The following is a 21664-nucleotide window of genomic DNA, read 5'->3' as shown; positions in this document are numbered from 1 at the left end:
GCCAAGTCAGATATGGCAACACACTTTCTGAGCCCTTTTTAATTAAGAATGGTGTCAAAGAAGGCTGCGTTCTCGCTCCTACCCTATTCACAGTCTTTTTTAGCATGATGTTCCAAAGGGCCACAGCAGACCTCGATGATCAGGATGGTACCTACGTTTGATACCGTACTGATGGAAGCCTTTTCAACCTAAGGCGACTGAAGGCCCACACCAAGACCTTAAACCATCTTGTCCGGGAGCTGCTTTATGCTGATGATGCCACCCTTGTCGCCCACACAGAAGCAGCTCTGCAGCGTTTAACATCCTGCTTTGCAGATGCTGCTGAGCTCTTTGGGCTGGAAGTCAGCTTAAAGAAGACAGAAGTTCTCCATCAACCTGCACCTCAAGAAGTCTTCCATCATCCCCACATCACCATTGGCCGATCAGAGCTCAAATCAGTCCAGCACTTTAATTACCTAGGCAGCCTCATCTCCTCAGATGGTAAGATTGATGGGGAGATAGACAACAGGTTAGCAAAGGTGTAGAGAGCTTCTGGAAAACTCCATAAGGGTATGGCATAATATACACTTGAAGAAAAGTACCAAGATCAGTGTTTACAGAGCCATAGTGCTGTCTACTCTCTTGTATGAATCTGAATCATGGGTCATTTACCACCACCACCTGTGACTCTTAGAACACTTCCATCGACGCTGTCTCCGTACAATCCTAAACATCAGATTATGGTCAGATTATGTGACTAATACATCTGTTCTAGAACAGGCAGTAGTTACGAGTATTGAGGCCATGTTACTGAGAACACGGCTGCGTTGGGCAGGGCACGTCTCAAGGATGAAGGATCACTGCCTCCCTAAGATCTTGCTTTATGGTGAACTTGCCACTGGCTGCCACAAGAGAGGAACCTAGAAGAGGAGATACAAGGACTCCCTGAAACAACATCTCAGCCTTGGCCATATTGATCAACATAACTGGTCTACTCTGGCCTCCAATCGTGAGGCCTGGAGACACACCATCTATAACGCTGCTGTTTCCTTCGAGAACACACGCAGGATCACTCTTGAGGAAAAAAGGCAACGCAGAAAGAACTGTGTCTTGCAGAATATACAGACCATCTAAGAAGTCTTTTTGCTGTGCCTTTTACAACCGGACATGCCTATCTCGTATTGGCCTCATAAGCCACCAGCATGCCTGTAACAAATGTGGGTAGAGCCTTCCTAAATCTTCGTTTGCGAAGCCTAGCCATGATGTTACTGTTTGTTTTCTTAGCTCATTGCTGTTTCTAACAAATATTTCTTATCTTGAGCTGTGATTTCTCCTTTCTTGTGCCCAACTGGAAGGGGGGAAGGGAAGGCAGTGAGTAGTTTTAGCAAGAGTACTAATTTGGAGAATACCATTCCTAAACCTTGACAAAAGGTTTTAGTAAAGTCCAGAAAAACAACATCCACAGCCTTTCCCTCATCCACTGAGCAGGTCACCTTGTCATAGGAGACCAGGTTTGTCAAGCAGGACCTGCCCTTCTTAAACTCATGCTGGCTGGGCCTGACCCTGTGTTGTCCTGCATGTGCCATGCTATGGTACTTAGAATGATCTGCTCCATGACCTACCCTAGCACCAAGGTCAGACAGTAGTTCCCTGGATCCTCCTTCTGGCCCTTCTTGTAGATGGGTGTCCCATTTTCCAACTTCCAGTCACCTGGGACCTCCCCCATTAATCAGGGCTGCTAGTAAATGATTGAAATGGCTTGGTGAGCTCTTCCATTGGCTTCCTCAGTACCCTCGAGTGGATCCCATCTGGCTCCATAGACCTATGTGCCCATAGGTCTACATAAAAGAAAACCCTAACTCCCACATGACTATAGTACGAAATCTATGTCATCTTGATCTGGTCTTTCTTTATCAGCTATTGGTATGCAGCAAAAACACCACAGGAAAAGGGAAACGATTTATTTTTCTTAAAGTGTGGTGGTTTGGAGCTGGCTTCCTGACAAGTCCCCAATACCACAGCAAAAGCTTCCCCCAAAAAAAACAAGAGAAAAGGGAAAAAAACCCCAAGAGAATCGAAATAAGAGAGCTAAAGCAATATATAAATATATTTACACTTCATGGCTAGACTTCGTGAATGAAGATTTGGGAAGGGCTCTACCCACGTTTGTTACAAGCGTGTTGGTGGCTAAAAAGGCCAATATGAGATTGGCACGTCCGGTTGCAAAAGGCACAGCAGAAAGACTCCTTAGGTGGTATATTCTGCAAGACACAATTCTTTCTGCATTGTCTCTTCTCCTCAAGGGTGTTCCTGTGTGCTTTCTCAAAACAGCAGGGCAACTCCCTATTGTTTCAAGGAGCCCTTGTATCTTCTCTTCGGGACTCCTGTCATGCAGCAGCCAGTGGCAAGTTCACCATAAAGCAAGATCTTAGGGAGAAGATAGAAGAGCTCCCTGAAGCAACATCTCAGCCTTGGCCATATTGATCATCATCACTGGTCTACTCTGGCCTCCAGTTGGGAGGTCTGGAGACACACCATCTATAACGCTGCTGACGCTTTTGAGAAAGCACGCAGGATCACTCTTGAGGAGAAAAGACAATGCAGAAAGAATCGTGTCTTGCAGAATACACCACCTAAGGAGTTTTTCTGCTGTGCCTTTTGCAACTGGACATGTCTATCTCATATTGGCCTTTTTAGCCACCAGCGCACTTGTAACAAATGTGGGTAGAGCCCTTCCCAAATCTTCGTTCATGAAGCCTAGCCGTGATGATGATACACATAAGAAAGAAACCCCCAACACCTAAAACCAGAAAGAAACCCCAACAGATATACCTAACTAATAAAGATCTAACAAACAAAATCTCAATAGTTTCCTGGAGAGAACAGAAACTTCTCAGTCCACTCCATAATCACCACATCTCCCTCTGAACTCCAAAAGAAGGTAGCAGCCTTTTGACAAACCACAGGCCCAACACTCCCCATAGCTGGAGGAGCCATAGGGATCTGCTTTCTTCAAGTCCACTGGAAGAGAAGAAGAAGGACCCTCCTCTCTCTTTCTTATTTATATTTTTGCTTATGTACAAAACCAGAATGGAATACTGGGAATGACCACTTCCCTAGTTCCGACCTGGTTATCAGGAAGGCCTAAAAACCCCAAACCACTACATAAGGTCACATTTTTATATTTTCCTTTCTTTTTTTTTTTTTTTTTTTTTTTTTTTTTTTTTTTTTTTTTTTTTTTTTTAAGATTCTGACATAGCCAGGATTCTCTCAGAGACCAGTGAGCCACATGAATCCAGAAACTCAGTCAGTTTCTCAGTTTGGTTAGAATAATGTGTTGTTGTGCTCTCTGAGCTTGCAAGTGTTTTTACTTTGATCTTTCATATTTTGCCCTCCTGAGCTTCCAAATAAGACTTTAGAAGCCCATTTTCTTCATTTGAGATATTTTAACAGATTATTGAACAGAACACTATCACCTCACATTGAACTACCGCATAATATATTTATGGATTTAAAAACTGATATAAGCTCAGATTGTATGGATTGACATGCTTGAGAAAAGAAAGGCCTAATGGATGTAATTTATAGTAAGTATGTGAGATTGATACTTTGTCTGTTGATGGCAATAATCTATTAATATTTGAAATACAGTTGCATTCCTATTATTTATATGTATTTTAAAACATAATTAATTTTTATTCAGTGATGGTTTATGAGTAACATCTACAGATTTCTACTTATTATGTTTTTACAATGATATATTTTAAGGCTATACTGCATTTGTCTCCAACTTTGAAATCCATGGGTAACCGTAAATTCAGAAGTTAATGCAGCATTTTAATTTTTTTTAAGAGAGTAGAGCAGATGTAGGTACAGAAAACCTTCGATTCAAAAAAGCAAATAAATGTGAAGCAAGAAATCAAAGGATTTTAAAATCACACTAGACAGTTCATGATGGGAAAACAGAGTAAAACATTACAATATACATTGTAGCTGCAAATATGTCTTTGAGACAAGATACCCACACTATGTTGTTCATCTTGCTCAGCTCAAACTGTGTAACGCTAGTATAAAATCAGAAGTCCTTTCAAGATATCTGTCTTATCTATATGCTTAAACAGGATTTATACCCAGAATCTAGAGTGAATGTATCCACATCTGAATTTCCATTTAGATGGGAAAATGAAGCTACAAAAGGTATATAAACTATCTTGTTTGACCTGAAACTTTTCAAGACCAATTCTGTTTCTGTTTCTAAACTTGATCAGAACTACCGCAGTAAAAGGTTACAAGAAAGATACATCTTTGATACGTCTTGTCCTGTTGGATGTTGCAAGTCCATTACTTACACACAGATTCTGACCAAAGTTAGTTGTTAACTGCTTTTTCTCAAAATGCAGCCACAAGAGGTCTCTTCATTTTTGTAACAATCCAGCAAATAAAGCAGTCACATAGGAGACAAGACTGAGTTTGTAAGGGATCTGATGGGATTAATGAAAACACTCAAGCTACCATGTTATACATCATCAGAAAATGTGTAGAGAAGCTAGGAATATGAACTGGCATTCATTTCTCCTACCAACTTAACCATAAAGTGTAGGGGCACGGGTCCTTATATAATAAGGAAAATACAAGTTCCTCGTGAGGTGGTGAACAAAGAGAGTTTATTTCAAATTCGGTGCTGGTTTTATCCCTTAAAGCCATGTGACTTCTTTGACCAATAAGGCTGTCTATGTCGGCGCATGCTCCTTCGGGTACTCTTGCCCTGGTACATCCCCTGTACCTTAAACACGCCTCCTACAATAAAGCTACCCTTTTCTGGTCCAAGACATTTTATGCTTTTCTACCCAATCATGGCATGCACAGGAGAAAAAAACTTGTTGGAGACAATGACAAAGTTAAGGAGCACATGTTGAGGACCTGTACAACCCAAGCCATCTGCACTGGGGAGTTCTTTTACTCTCAGTAAGCACTGAGAGTAGTCTAATGTATTAAGATAGCCCCTACCAACTCCTCAACCCCTTCATAAAGGGATAAGATTTCACTACACCGCCATTTTCAGGTATTTCCTATTGTCTTGCTCAGACTTCATAGTAAGGACTGCTATGTCCTTACAGGCTATAAAAGGAGTAAGGGCCTACAGCTCTAAGGTTTATATTCCAGTCCCCCACCGCAACTTTGACTTTTAGGTGTTCGTATTTATTGGTTTGAATTGTTAAGTGGCATCAGGTAAGCTTTTCACAGAACTCCCATAGAATACGCCAGAAAAGCACTGAAAAGTCTATCCTTCAAGAACAACCTGATGTGAATATTACAGTAACTACTACTTTATTTCATATTGGTTCCATGTTTACCTGGCTTACAACTTGTCTTTAATGAGGTGATAAGTCTTTCAATTAAGGCAAATGCTGCAGAGAGATCTCTGCTCTTCACAGATGTGCTACTTTAAGATTTCTATTTCTCCACACCCCAGCTGTTAGCAACTGCCTGATTGCTGGAGGTAGCCACTCTTGCAGAGCAGTGTGTGCGAATAATTCCTAATTCACTGCCAGCAAACCAGCTGCATTAATTTCAGCAGTTCACATAATAGTTTGAATTAACTTCGTTTGTTTTGCCTGATCTGGATTAGGAAGTATTCCAGGATCACTTTAAGCAGTCACAACCGTGGGAGGTGGAAATTTCAAATCATCCAAGAAAGACACCCGGAGGGAGAGGGCAATGACATCTTCAGCTGATGCTGCTGCACTAAAAAAGAAACATCTGGCTCTAAAATAAAATGCAGTTTCAGAGCCAGTAATGCTGGAGATTTTCACTACTGAATTACCAGATATTATGAGTTTGATCTGAATCAGGTGTGGACATATAATTGCATTTTTATCAAATTAACCATAATAAGCAATCTCTGATCCAATAAAAATTGTGACAAATTACATTTGATCCAAAACAAAATTGGCCTGGAAAATCACAGGTAAAATACATTAAAAATACCTCGGGAGGGGAAAGTAAATCTATATTTCTTTGGTATATTGTATTATGGTAATGCAGCTCTTTTAATCCATATACAACTACCCCAAATCAAATTAACATCTTATGGAATCACGGTTTGACAGAAGCCTATTCTGACCTGTTTGGTTTTGGTTTTTTATTTGGTTGATTGGGGGTCTTCTATGGTGTGCTGTAGAAGAATTCATGCTTCCTGTGGTTTGGAAGAGTTCAATGATCCCCTTGCATGGGAACAAGGGCAACTTCATAGAACAAAAAGAGGAGAGGTTGTCCCTGTGTGTCAGTGAAGCTGTGGAGTCAGTAAAGCAGATTACCTTACCAATTGAGATAAAGCTTTCTGCTTCCTGGCTGCTGGTTTATGGTCCTCTACCTCTGTGCAGATTCTAAAGCTAAAAGAAAAGAAAACAATCAATCAAACCAACGCACACAGAAAAACCGTAAAACAAACAAACAATCAAACCCAACACAACAACAACAAAAACCCCTCACAAAAAAACAAACCAAACAAAAAACCCCAAACCACACATACACACAACTCGAAACCAAAACCCCAACCTCTACCCAATTTTAAATCTGTAGATTACCTTCTGTCTGTGAAAAGTGGGGAAAAAATAACTAGTTAAGGACTGGTATTTGCACTGCAGATATTCCATCCTCCACTCTCTGAACTGTTTCAGTTTGGGGGGTTGTTTGTTTGTTTGTTTGTTTGTGGTTTGTTTTTATTTTTTGGATGATTTTTTAAATTAATTTTTTTTAATATTATTTCTATATTTCCCAGAGGCACTAAACAGAATCTGAACTTGAGAAAAATCAAGTTATTAAAATACAAAAGAAAATCTCAGAAGACATTTGAAAACTTGCAGCCATTTTCTATAGTTAAGTTTTGCACCTCTGCTTTTAGCTACTGGGAGCTACGTATCGTGAACATCTTTGCAAATCAAGCATGATCATCTGCGCACTCAAGGAGATAACGGGACACTCTCTGCAAGAATCGTTTTTTACCATAAAAATGCAACAGATATTTTTCTGTTTGAGTATAGCAGAAAATAACATTACATACTCTCGAGCACCATCTACTGGTACCTGACCAATTCTTTATCTACTAGAGCGATTATTTTTTTTCACTGAGCAGCTTTGTATTTTCTGTGATTTGGAGTCTTGGAGGGAGTGGGGGGAGCAGAGCTGGGGGGAGAGTTCCTGTTTTAATAGAAAGTGAAGAAGCTAATTGAATTAAGAAAAAGTCCTGTTTTTTTACAGAAATCTTATTGTCACAGAATATGCATTACGCGGCTATCTGCTTTTTTTACAGCTCACCCTTACAGTGCACCAGTATCTTGGAATGCACAGCTCAGAAGCTGTAACAATCCAGCTTTTACCTCTGCAACCCAGGGCAACAGGGGCTTGGCTATGTAGACTCACTTGGGAAGACAGCAAGAAAAGATTACATGAGATACCAGAGTATAAATGTGGAATGGGGTGCCAATAAACTATGTGGGTTTGTCTCACAGTGGCCATTGTCATTATAGCTACAGTATGAAGCAATAATCCACTCTTCTAAAGTGGTGCCTTGAGAGACAGCGGTAACCACTGTAATGTTGTCCTTCCAGCGTCTCCAATACTGACTTGCCTATTGAAAAGAGTTGGCTAGGAGTTTCTATGGGAAATGGCTTTTCATAAAATATTTTAAAATGTAGTCTGTGAAAACTGAAATACTTCATGGTCAGAGTCCAACAAAATAGGCATGGCTGTGTTCTCTCTGAAATCTACCAGCTAGCTCAGGGGATTGCCTAAGGCAGTGGGGGCACCATGGGCACCAGTTCTGGGCTGGTACCATTTTCCTTCTAGGTATCTGGGGCTGGAGAAAGCCTCAACTATAGGTTTCAGTACAGCTAATTTTCTCCCTGGGAGATGCCTAGCCAAGTCATTAAGTTCAGAACACGGATTCCCAAGGAAATAATAAAAAACTATACCCTAAGTACCCCACAACTATACCCCAAAAAAATTACTTTCATCACAGCTAACTTAAGGTCCTCAAATTCCTCATCCCACTGGAAGTGCTGGAAAACTTATTTACCTTTTCCAAACACAGAGAATATTTTTTTTAAATTTCCATGGTGGAGAATTTTATTTTCCAAAATGTTCTGAGTAAGAGTACTTAGTGCATTGCTGTCTTCCTAAATCCTGAATTGCTAGTCATTCCTTTGGGAAAGTAAAAGGGGCCAAGCTCTCCTCTCTCTCTCCCCGAATACACATGTGCATGCATCTTGCTATCTCCTGGAGCTATAGTGACTTCAGAAAATATTTTCAATGGGCCCTGCAACTTTTGAATTCTGATTAGTTCAACTCCCAACTCCCAGTAGTATTGCCTTACTTAGCATAAATTATGAATTTATTACAGAACATTTCAAAGGGACAGAGGAATAATACTGCTTGATAAAGACAACTGCAAGAAGAGTGTACTCCCTATGTAGTAAAAGGGGGAAAATTTCTGTTAACAGTTTTTCAAATGAAAACAGATGGAAGGATGACTCAACTGGACATGAAAATTTCCCAGCTTCATCCCTAAAATTATTACTCAGTAGATCAAATTCACAGTCAGTAAAACTAGGCAATACTAAATATATACTACTTTATACCAGCTAAGGACATCTCAGCATTTGAGGGAGACTGAGTTGTTTTCTAGTGTGATTTTTTTTTTAACATACTGACATAATTTTTTAGAACAAAAATCCAGAGTTTTGAGCATCAAGAAGAGAGCCATATTATGACCTTATTGCACACTCAAAGCTGTTAAAACCAACTCATGAGACCAATAGGGTCTCTCCTCTAAAACAAGCAGGAAAAGCAGAATCAAAATTTGGAGGAGGGGAACCCTAAAATATTTTTTTTGGTTCTAACTCACTGGAAAAAGCTGATTTCTTTAAGGAAAGAAAATATCTAGCCAAAATAAATGCCTGGCATGTCTCTGTTTTCCTGGAACATCAGATTGTTGCCTTTAGTCTTACCACAAATGCTTTAATCTGCTGTTCACAGATACCAAAAAAAAAAATCCAGAGAAAACCAAAGAAAAAACCAGACCAACCAATGAACACCAAACCAAAAGCCAAGCATTTACACAAATTTTATTCGATAATAAGGAAGGTCTTATACAGGTTTCAGAACATAGAAGGGTCGAATTTAGTATTGGTATACATGTGCCAAAGTGGTTTATGCATTCTTGTTCGACACAGTCCTTGTATTAAGCTAGGGTACAATTGCCAACATCCCACCCCTGCCCCCATCCCCGCCAAGTGGCTTCTTGACACCTTTATACCTCTGCCATTTGTGTGCAGCATTAGCAGGAGATTACTTCTGTACAGGCTAGGCACTCTCAGATAACCATTTCCAAGGGTATCACCAGTGGCAGATCAGCAGGAAAGTATGTAGGAGGCTGCTCCTCATTACACTCACAGACTGCCCTCAGCTACTCACCTCTTTACAGATATTCTGCCAAGTGCTTCAGCTGCTGCTGAAGCACTGTAGTCCCTTGAAGGCAACAATTATTGGAGGCTAATGCTGCATAGTCTTACCTTCACTTTTAATCAATAGAAACCACATCAATGTTATCAGTTGCACTGTGATAGACTTCAAATCTGTTCACTTAACTTTTGTCCTGAGATCAAGCAGACAGGGTCAGTGAGAGCTCCCAAGACAGAAAGGCAACAATAACCAGGAAAATTAAATAGTTAAAGCAAAATCGTTTTTGGTAGCTGTGCCAGTAGGACTGAAAAGACTAAATCATATTTACTGTCCTTCCACTCCTCTGCAGTGATTCTCTCCTCGGACCCCCTTCCCAATCAGCCTAAAATGCCCACAGCTCTTCAGAGACTGCGCTGGCAACAATAGAGCTAATGGCATTACCGGGGCAAGAACCCAAAGTAGATACTGCCATCAAGTGTCCAGCAGACCAGTTTGCAGTGCAGACCCTTCCATCTACATCTGCAAGCAGAGACGTGGATGTTAATATACAGCATACGTGGGTGCTCACAGACAATTTCGCTGGTACAAGGTCAAGCAGTTAACAAATCTGAACAGTTAACCATCCTCCTAGGGACAACAGAGCTTCATTAGAGTTTAAAAAGTGTAGCCATGATGGGAAATCATTCTCGCCATGGATTGGCTTCTGTAATTGTACGGCCTATTGCATTTCCTGGAATGCCTCAAAATTAAATTTAAATGCTCTGTCTTGATTCAGCACTTAGGTGTATTGGCAAGGGTCTTCAGGAGAAAGTACACTTTAACACATGGTATTGCTACCAAAACCCTCATGGTTGTGGGTGTCTCAGTCTGTAACACTAATGTGGGTGTCTCAGTCTGTGCCACTGATGACAGTGCAACAATGCCCTACAACACCTGCAAGGATCCCCCCAGCCTGCTGGGGACCTCCAGGGCACCTCCCATGCAAAAGCAGGGACTAGCTCCTGAGCCTTATCCCTTCTCTCCTGATTACTTGGGAGGTGACACCATGCTGCTTGCCTGGCGCTCTGACTTGCTGGTACCAAACACCTTTCCCCTCCTTAACTCTTGATCTTACTGCTCAGTTTTAATTAAATCTATCTGAATGTTTATAATTTTTGAAAATTGGTGATTTGCAATGAAAAAGAGAAACCTCAGGTGAATTTGAATCTTATTAATCTTGTGAGATGGCTGATCCATAAAAGGGATAGCAAACAGATGCCTACCATTAAAGATAATTATGCTTGAATTTTTCACATTTTATTTGTTACCTTAAGCAGGTAGTGTACAAATAGCCCATCACATCCTCTGGCCTTCCTTGCTAATTTTAACTCTGTAACTTACAGTATAAACAGTAAATCTAAGCTTTGAGGGAACTGAGTGCAAACAACAGTAATCAGTAAGAAAAGCAGAAGTGGGAAGGTTTTCCAGCTAAACCATCTTCAGAGAGACTTGAAGGGAACTGATTGTGGATAGAAATTGTGCAGCTTCTTGAAGCTTAAGAAGCACCAGGGCAATATATAGGAAGTTCGGAGAGAGAGATGAAAAAAAGGTGAATTTAAAAGATTAGGAAAGCCAACTGAATTTATGAGGAATTTACAGTAAATAAAGCTGGAGATTGAAGCAGAAATGTGACTGTATGGAACAACCAAGGTAAAAACAAAGAAGAGATTAAATAGTATACGTAGCTTCAATATTGTATAAGCCACAACAGTGAGAACTAAAAGCCAGAATATGATGTAAGAAGATATTCATATAATCAATGTGATGTTTCTAAATGGAATCAAAGACCCTGAACAAGAATATTATTTACAGGTAGCTGTGGATTAGATTATTCTGTGTGTGTAAATTATCAGTATGATAGTAATTAGTATTACTGGCCATAGCTGAGCATAAGGAACCCTTATACTGACAAAGAGAGAAAATCCTTATTTGGGAAGACTAGGTGAAAACAAGCCAGGGAGTGATTTAATGTAAGTGTTGGAAAGAGAAAGATTACAATTAACTCAAGTAGGAGATACCACAGCAAAACAGAAGGAGGGATTTCGGTGTCACCAGAAGAGGAGGTGGGCAGGGAGTTGGCTGTTGCTGTGTTTCTATAGAGGATCTGGGCCCAGGGATGACCTCTCCATCTGGGAGCCCTCACAGGCAGCAGTGAAAGCTGGCACTGTCTTTCAAGTCAAACTTTGACTCTTGGCAGGAAAACTGTTATGAATGTACACTAAAGAATGCATCTGTCAGTAGGCATGGACCAAATGCTTTTGTTCTGTTATTTCATCAGGCAATCAGGGCATATGTGTGAATAATCACATATGAGAAATAGGAAAAATAATGCTTATATTCACTTTTCAGACCTCAAAGACAGCTCAAAAGACCAGTGCTTACTAATATTGTCACTTTAGGATAAATAGAGACTTCCTGCTCTGAGAGTCTGGTGTGCAGCCTATCTGGAGAACACCACATATACTGAATTTCTGCTACAAACAAATGTCACTCCTCTACTTAAAATTAGGTAATTTATGGGAGCTTATTTCCTCTTTCCAAGAAAGAAAGAGGTCAGGAAGTGCACCTAACCTTTCATAGTTCTACACATCAATCACTACTGGGACTGTAATATGATTCTCACACCGTGCAGTTTGGTGCTGCCTAAAAATTAATCTTATGTAGAGCTGATGCAAGGCAACTCTACGAGGTAATTTGCTTCCAGTGGAATTTTTGAATATGCTTTAAAGTACTTTAGTGTAAAGCTTTGTAAAATGAATAATCCATCACAAATAATTAGAGCTACCCTTGGAGGACTTGGCTAGTTAGTCAGAAACAGATGTGTCATGCATTTAACTTACTAGTTAGACGTGGCCTGAACAGTCAGCTTTCCTAATAGCCTCTGACTTGCATGGTAGTTAGCAACTCCAGAGGGTGTCAATGGACAGTTTGTTCATGTGAAAAAAGGCCACAAAGAATGGTAAGAATGGAAAACTAAGTAGCAAGTACTTTTCCAGTGGTTAAAGAGAGATGTGACAAGTTATTTACTTTTTTTTTTCCATGTGGCATTCACTATCCAACTGGCAATTGCTAGTTTTCTGACACACGATACCTTTTCTCTGACTATGTTCTGCACTCAGTTTTGTAATTAACTAGAACATCTTGCTCAGCTGCATAGTTGCAATTCCTTCCTGCTGTTAAACTAATTATTTACTTTTTAGTCCAATGGTAAATAATTTCTTTTCCCCTTCACTACTTTTAAGCAAGGTGCTACTTCTCATACATACTGAATATGCCCCTGTCTCACCCTACTGTGATGTGTTTGGCCACACAGTTCATGTTTGGCAATGGAGCCTGGAAGGATTTGAGTTTGACTTTCTTTATGGTATGCTTCTTTCTCACTTACATCTTCAAAAAGTCTCATATTTATTCAGCAGTAACCCTCAAGGATGCTGTGCACCCGTACAGGATGAAACACATGGAATTTAAAGATATGCAGAGAAATTGCAACCAGTAATGAGATCTGACAAAATTAAAAAGAATTATATGAGCAAGGGGGATCAGAACACTGAAGTGAACAGGATTCTTTTTGTAGAAGTTTTGTGCATATCTACCCTCAAGTTTCAAGAGTGTTTCTAGTTCAAGCTATATCAACACAAAGTAGCTAATTCTTCTGCAACAACATAGATGCATGTCATCAATCTCTGGATCACATAACTCTGCTAGGGAGACCTGTTGCTGAAAAAGCTGGGAGAAAATTATACTTGTGATATGGTGAAGTGAGATAGATGATGGCTTTGTCTGTCAGAAACACAAGTAAAAATTGTCTTCAGGTTATGTCATGTCAGTTTTATGATCAGGTTGCTCTATCTAGCAGTATATTTAAAAAACTCCAAAATGTCACTGGGTCAGCAAATATTTAGCTGAAAGAGTACTAATGAACCACCAGTAGAGAAAGCCTGTGGTACAGAAAAATCATAACAAACATGCAAGGCAGAAGCTTTGGATTTTTTTGTTTGTTTGTTTGTTTGTTTGTTTGTTTTCTGAAGCATAGTCAAACAAGATCTGCAAAAAGGAGACTGCAAATATAAATTTCCCACTAACGGACTAGTTGTGTGAACACAGGATCTGCTGGCGGAAGGAGAAGTCATTTATTATACTGGTTGTTCAAATCCTCTCACACCCTGTTAAATCCTTTGCCTTAACAAACTGTACTTTTTTGTCCCTTGGACCTTGAAGATATATACGCCAAATTCCTTAGTGAGGAGTGGGAGGTTGCAACTCCTTGTACTAAACTGTGCTTAGAACACATATTTTTTATTCTTAGGCATAATTCTAGGCTCTCTGTCTTGCAAGATGAGTTTAACTGTTTCCCAGACAAAGCAAACAGCGCAGGGGATGGGTGAAATGATCCTGTTGGGATGACACAGGGTGCAAGCATCTCCACTGAGTTAATTTCACCTGGAAGAACTGGTCTGGGTAACACTACTGTGATGCTGGGGGCAACCTAGCCCCAAATTGTGCTCTAGGGCAAGCCCTCTCCTAAAGTGATCAGGATGATAGCAGCTTTAGTTGTGTTAATAGCGGTATGTTGAGAGTGCCGTTTAGCCACTGTTGACCTCTTCATCTCCTCAGCTGCTGCAAAGGCTTGAACTTCTAAATATCCATTAAAAATTCAAAAGAGCATTTTAAATAGTGCCTCTCCCTCCCCAGGAGGCAACAGTTCCAAAAGAATGCTCTGGAATTCAAACCGAGTGCATATGTTGTCCTTGACTGGTGTAATATTTCAGAATGCAGGAAAGTATTTTCTCTTCTGAAGCACATTTTACTTCAACTTCTGTTTCTGGTCAATAAATGTAAAATGCACAAATAAGGAAAATACTAAAGGGTGCTTAAGCACATTTAAGTATTCCAATGAACTAACTTTATTATATTCAAAGGGGAGGATTCTTTCTGTTTTAAAAAAGGCTTTTGCTATTTCTTTTAAATTGCATTCAGCACTCAAGAGATGACTTTTAATAAAATCATGCTGCATGATCCCATTGCATCAAGCCGAGAAATGCTATATCATCTCTAATATACCTAGGGAACCAGCACGAAGAAGAGATTTAGCACAGTAACTTAAGAGTTAGACAACCTCACTTGTCTTCAAGACTTTATCATCCGTACTGGTCTCATTTCTGACAATTTGTTATCACTGTAGACTTACAGAATATTTATTCAACACCACAGTATGTGCTGGGCCAGCTTCCAAGTCATCCATCCCACCAAAATTTATGTATATAATTAAAGTAAGATTGTGTAGTGGGAGTGTATGAGTAGTGTATTTGACATTCCCTTAGAAAAAGTATCAGTATCACCCAAGCAAAAAAGCTAATCCCAAATCCAATCCATACCAATAGACCAACAAAGAAGACAAAGATAATGGGTAAGAAATTTGCCCTAATAGAGCTTGTATTAGTATAGTACTTCAGCCCGATAAAGTCCAAATTGTTTCTTTACTTCCTCTTGAAAATGCACACACAGTTCATGCCCTTGGATAGGCCTTGTTATCTGTACTAGATAAAAGGTACTTCTAGTACTAGTAAACTAAATTAAAGGTACTCAGGCTAGAATGCATCCCAATCCTCTTCCTCCTGCCATATTTCTTGTGTTATTAAGTAGGCTCTGGTGCCAGAGGTGCAGTATATTAGGACACAATACTTAGCTTTGTTATTCTGAAAAAATAAGCCTGCTGAACTGACAGTGTGACTTGGTGATGGATTAAAAAAAAAGGAAAGATAGGACCGTTTGTTCATAGATAAGACAATCTTACAGAGACTTCAAGGTTAAATCTCTCACCAGTGCTGCTTTTCAAATCTGGGTGACTTGGACTGCAGGTAAATTTACAGTTCTGTGTAAAATTGTTTAACCTCACTGTGATGGTGCCAGCTCTATAAACTGTACTGGTTGCAGATTTTTACAGCAGTGAATCCTTGTTGCTTGCATGATGAGTGTCTCCACAGGGAACCACACTAGGCATTGTATATTCACAGTTTCTAAATTACCTTGGATATATATATCATAAGAATGAGTGATTTATCATTAAATATAAGGAATGTAAGCTCAGTTTTTTGTGACTTCCTCTTCATTCCCCAGCCAGTGAGGATTCCTACCCGCTGGTTTAAGCTCCTACTTATCAACATCCTCTTGCAGTTCCAGGCTCCAGAATGCAATAATCACACAGAAGAATAAGTTTTATATTATAGGTATAACTTTTTCTTGTAGACAGACATATAAATACTTTCAGAACTTTTGCTCAGGTTCTTCAGATTTCTGATACATGGCTGTCCTCTTTTTGGTACTTTTCAAATACTTTATCATAAGGAAAACATTTATTTGTGCTACTAAAGCTTGAAGATCTGTACTGTACGTGAACCTGTATTGCACTGACAGGACATCTATTTACTTAGACAAAAAGCATTTCAAGACGTAGGTAAGTATGATTGTAACAGGAACAAACAAATATACAAAACCCACTGAGATACTCAAAACTTGTCAGATTATCACTTCTCTTCCAACCAAGTAGAAATAATTTAGATTTTTTTATACCAGAAGATTTTGTTTCAGGAAGAAGACTCTCTGATCTTTACAAACATTCACAGACAGCATGCTAGTTACAAAAATAATTTCTTATGACCTTTTGCATTGATGGAGTAATGGGGAACTAAATCTCTCAAACGGGGCTCTCAGTTACTACACAGATGATGTAGGACTCTTCATTGCAAGCACTGCAATGGTATCTTCACTGGCTCAGATCAGACTCCCAAACTGCAGTTGAGATGAACTCTTACAGCTCTAGTGACTATTAAGTGTCCTGCTCTAGTCCTATTAGCAGGACAACTACTCCAATAATTGCATGTGCTAATTTAAAGTACCTGCAAAACATATTCTATCTTAGCTGTATACAAAAGACCTTACCGTTACAGGAAGAGTTTCTACTGATTAGTCAAAATTCAATTATTCAGATTCTCTTATCTATGCATATTTTGGTCATCTTCTTTCCCTGCAACAGGACCTGCCTTGCCCGAGGACCCTCCAGAATTACTCCATTTCCCCACCCAGGGTGTCAGCTGACACATCCCAAAGTGCATGTAGCACCTAACTACTGGTCTCAGCCCTGAAGGAGGTGCCAGGGAAAGCCCTGGCATCGCTGGGAATCCAGCACTTGGGGAGATCAAGTGTCAGTCAGGCAGCTACTTTGAGACAAAGCAAGCTAGAAATTCAGTGAAATAATCTGTCACAAATGAGACCGCTCTCTCATCTGTACAGAGAAAAGCTGGGAAGTGTCTGTGAAGCACTCCCAGTATGCCCACAGGCATACACAGCCCCTGAATATGCCAGCCACACTCAAATAGAACTACAGAAAGACCTTGAGTTTCCCCCTGATATCATAATTATAGATTAATTTCCACGAGGTTTCTCACACCTTCCTTTGCATGTATGCATTATTTACTTTTAATTCACTTTCTATTTCAGAAGTCCAATTTTCACAGGAGCAGTTATTGTCTATCTCATTGACTCTGTTCCATTTCATCCCACTGAATTGAACTTTTACAGAAAGGCAAAATTATTACAAAGTAAAAATGAACTAATGAGACTACACACATACCCAAACCTAAACTGCATGCTGCATGAAGCATTTTGACACAAATTACACACCAAAATCAGTTGTCTTTACACAGTCTCTAGGGTCTATTCATGTGTCTAAGTGTCCTAGTTAGAACAGCTGGGCCCAGTTCATCACTGGATGGGTGTAGCCCAAAACTGTGTATTCTATGGCCCTCCATGCCATTTCCCAGAAACTGTTGTCGGCGGGGGAGGGCGGGGGGGACGGAAAGGGGTTGGGGGGCTTGCAAGGTGGGGGGGTGTTCCTGTCCCTCTCTGAGGGAAGAACTGAGCATCCTTTTATGGAATTCCTGCCTGAACTGGAGAATATATAAACCTGGAGTTTCAGAACCTTTCCACCACTCGTGGGATCCAGAGGAAGACTGCAGCTCACCGCTCTCAACCAGACTGAGACCACCACCCTCAACTGGACTGCAATCACCACTTTTGACCAGAATGCAACAGCTCTCCCACCAGCAGGTTTTCCCCCCCCCTCCCTTTACTTTGGACTCAGGGGGGGGGCCCAAGGAACACCACTTTGTTCATGCCCCAGGGTGCTGGGTTATACATTTGGGTTTGTGGGTTAAGACCAATTGTTTGTCTGTATAATTGTACTTATTGTACTATTTTAATAAATTGTTATTCTGATTTATAATCTCTGTTTTAGTTAAGTTCATTTCCCCTGCTGGTTAACTCTTAAACCAGCACACTAAGCAATGATCAGAAATGGTGTGGAAAAGTTTTCCAGCATACAGAAGGTGTAATTTAGCAAGGACTAGTAAAAACAAACAAAACTGACAAACAAAACCACTCAAACTAATAACCAAACCAAACAAAGAACACAACCCAAACCCACTGCCTAAAAGAAACATTGTTTCAGCCCATGTCTGCATGTGATGATATTTGCAGATCGATGCCAGTTATATTTCTATGGATAAAAGTTTAGAAAAAACAGTACAAGTGAGAGAGAACAAATAGATATTTTTTTCTTCAGTTAGATGTTGCCGGTGTATTTTGGTGCTGAAAAAAATCTCCAGAGCAGTTAATTAGGGGTGAGATAAGAAAGGGTTTATTCTGCCAAGGCAAGATGTTCCAAGACGCGCACAGGCCGTGCCTGAGAGGTTACATTTTATAACACCATCCATCCAATCCCAGTTGTGCCTACCCTGTGTCCTTTCCTCTGGTCCGCCCCGGGTCCACCTCTTTGAAATGAGTCTGGGGTGTATTTTGGGACCCCCCCTTCATCATCATCATCATCATCAGAGCACAAAGGGTACATAATTACCTAATTCCTGACCTGTTCTGTGGTTTAGGCCCAGATATGCTGTTCTGTCAACTGTCTAGGCCTTGCCTTGACAAAAGCCTAAACACTTCTGCTGTATTCAGAAGTAGGATTGATATGGGAAGTATAGAATGGGGTAAGAGGGTTAAGAAATGTATAAACAAGGGTGCTAGAGAGAGGGAAAGGAACAAGGGACAAGGGGGGGGAGGAAGGTTGCTGCTTTTAAAACTTACTTATAAAACTTACAATTCTTACAAATATTAGAAAAATAAAAACCATTGGGGGCTTAAGGCATCAAGATTTAGATAATTATATCAAAAATTCATCTATTGATAAAGATATTTTAGATAAATAAGACAATTTTAGATGAATAAGACATTAAAAGACAACTTTGTAAACCTAATAGCATTTTTCTGTCTTTGAGCCCATGTTCACACACAAGCTTCCACCTGCAGGTGGCCAAACACTTTTGAAACAGTCGTTGAACCTAGTTAAGATTTCTACCTTATTAGGTAGTTTCCTTATTAGTATTCTTTAAAGTAAACCTTTCTATTACCTTTAAGTGTATAACTTTCTTCTTTTATATGCTTTTATTTGTTTGTTTGTTTTCATTCCATGTTCACATGAACGTGCTATGGAAGCATCTATGTAGTGTTATTTTCTTTTACTTAGCCCTTGTATCACACAATTAAGGTATGACATAAAATCCTTTTTCTATGTTTCTCAGAAAGCCTGCTCCCTCTGGGATGGTCACTTTGAACTCTTCCGAACTTACTGCTACTCTCTGAGAATCAATAGATATAAGATTCCTTTTGTTTAGCCTTACATGGGTATTTGTCACAAGGGAGAACACAATAGTTCTCAAAGGCCCTTGACTTTCCTCTAAGGTTTTTCTTCCTCCCTAGTTCATTACATTTGTCAAGCATGCACTTTTTTACAGCGTTTCCTTTCGTGAAGGGGAACCATAGGACAACTGGTAAGCATGAAACAGTTGCATTTCTACTGCCACAGAAAAACCAGGAAGTGAACAAGAGAAAATAAAGAAGGAAGATAACAAATCTACTCAAAATCGTACAGATTTGAAAAGATCCCAGGAGAGCTGGGAGCCAGAATAGGGGCTGGAGATTTACTGGGCAAGAGGCTGTGACTAGTGAGGACCAAAAACTGAACTCACGGTCCAGCCTGGGAGGAAAAAAGGTCACTCAGCCACCTCATTTACAGTCACTTTGTATACAAGAGCCCAGATTTCATCACACTTGACAGCATTCTGATTTTTTTATGGCTTTTTTCTTTATCTGGCAAAGAGCTTTTCACTGTTCCCTTTTCCCTAAGAATGTGGGACCTGGAAAACCTCCTGGAAAACCGGGAGGGGAAGTTTCCCTCTGCTAAAAATGAGTCCCAAAGTCATATTTTCCAAGAAAAGTATGTGTTGAGGGACAATTTTACACACATAATATATTTCTTTCCCCCCGAAACAGTATTTTCTTCCCTACGCCCTTCATTCTCATGATAATGTGGAGGTTTAGAGTTTATATTTTACATTAGTATCAAAATGAAAATATTTCTAAAAACTGAATAGGCCATACTGCAAACACTTGAGATTGGGGATTATAGATGTTAACAAAATACTTTTTTTTGGTCCGTGTCCTTTCAAATATGGAAGACATCTTTTTCACTCAAAGAAGTCAGTAGAGGGATAAGCAGGACTGGCTAAATAAAGGTTAGGATATATAGCAAAATGTAAAGGAACTAACCTTCTATTTGCCAACCGTTTGTCAGTGATAATCATGCTTTTCTTTCCTTGACCTTTCCACTGAGGAGCAGTTTACTCAGAGCATGTAAGAGAGACTAAGATTGGTTTATCTCAAAGCTTTTGAAAGTTTGAAATGAAATGTTCGAAACCACAGCTGAGTATTATTAGCACAACTATAGATAATTAATAGGATCAATTAAGTATGTAAAAAATTTGACTTTTGAGCAACTTTACATGTCCTAACTACAAAATTGCTTCCCACAGTTCAACAATGAAAAAAGCCAGAATGACTCTACTCTTTTCTAGATACTTTACTTGTTCTTAATATTCCTGCTCATCTTTTCTACGCATATAGCAAATTAGCATGAATCACATTGCTAAGTATTTGCCTGATGTTTATACTGTAAGCAGTGCTGTTGATTAATATTTCTATACTACCCAAAAAAGCCTTTCTGGCCTAACCAAGCTACATGACATTTTTATAGTAGTTAGGGAGTTCACCCATGTGTTCATGTAAATATTTAAACTAACTAGAAACAGGAAGGGGTTTTGCTGTTAGTCAAACACTAAATATATTTCTGACCAATATTTTTTATACATATATATATATATAAAATTCATATATATATATAAATATATTCCTGTCAAAAAATATCAGTGAGTTTCCACCTTTTCTTTAACTGTATGGTCCTCTGTCCACAGAGAAATTGCATATTTCATTCTTTTTACAGTGATTTCAGGACTTGTCTTGGATGTGTGGATTTTGTTTTCAATATCCTCTGAGTTTTTTAACATAAAATATAATTCAGAGGAGAAAACTGCACTGAAATTATTGAATCAGTGTTATTCTGAGATTTTTCAATGAGAAAACAAGTTTTGAAAACTATAATGGGTTGTCAGAAGAAGAGGAGCAATAACAGAAAATACTCATATCTTGTAATAGTTAGCAGGATAGACCTTTCTTCGAACCATGCAAGTGAAGATTACATATTTTAAAACTGCATGGAGCAGATTTGAAAATAATTCATTGCCTTGTTTTCTCTGCCTTCTAATAGTAAAAGCATGTTCAAAATTGGAAGGAGGAGAGAAGGAAGAAAGGAAGAGAAAAACAGCTGAGGTATGCAGTAATTAGCAGGCACTTATACTCAAACTTGTTAAAGATATTTTCAGCTATTTCTTGCTGGAGAGTATTGTGCAGAGAATAAATTAGTCAGAGAATTTCCTCTATTCAGAGGGAAAATACAAATAGCAACAAACATGCTGATTCCAAAACCTGGGGCACCAAAAATATTCTGAATACTGAAAACTGTAATTAATTATTTAAAGTCATGCACTTCTTACTGAAAAAAAACCCCAACTATCTCTCCCTCTTGAGCAATAGTTATGAGATTCATAAAATATATATTGCAACAGTATGATTTATAATATTAGTAAAATATAGTTGGAGGATTCCTCAGAAAGACACATCTTATTTTTCATGTAGTTGTTCTTTATTCCAAATAATATATTCAGTCCTGCTAATC

This window comes from Manacus vitellinus, unplaced genomic scaffold (assembly GCF_001715985.3).
Source record: "Manacus vitellinus isolate BGI_N305 unplaced genomic scaffold, ASM171598v3 scaffold_50_pilon, whole genome shotgun sequence".
Lineage (NCBI taxonomy): Eukaryota > Metazoa > Chordata > Aves > Passeriformes > Pipridae > Manacus > Manacus vitellinus.
The sequence above is the reverse complement of the archived record's forward strand: the minus strand, read 5'-3'. Positions refer to the sequence as shown.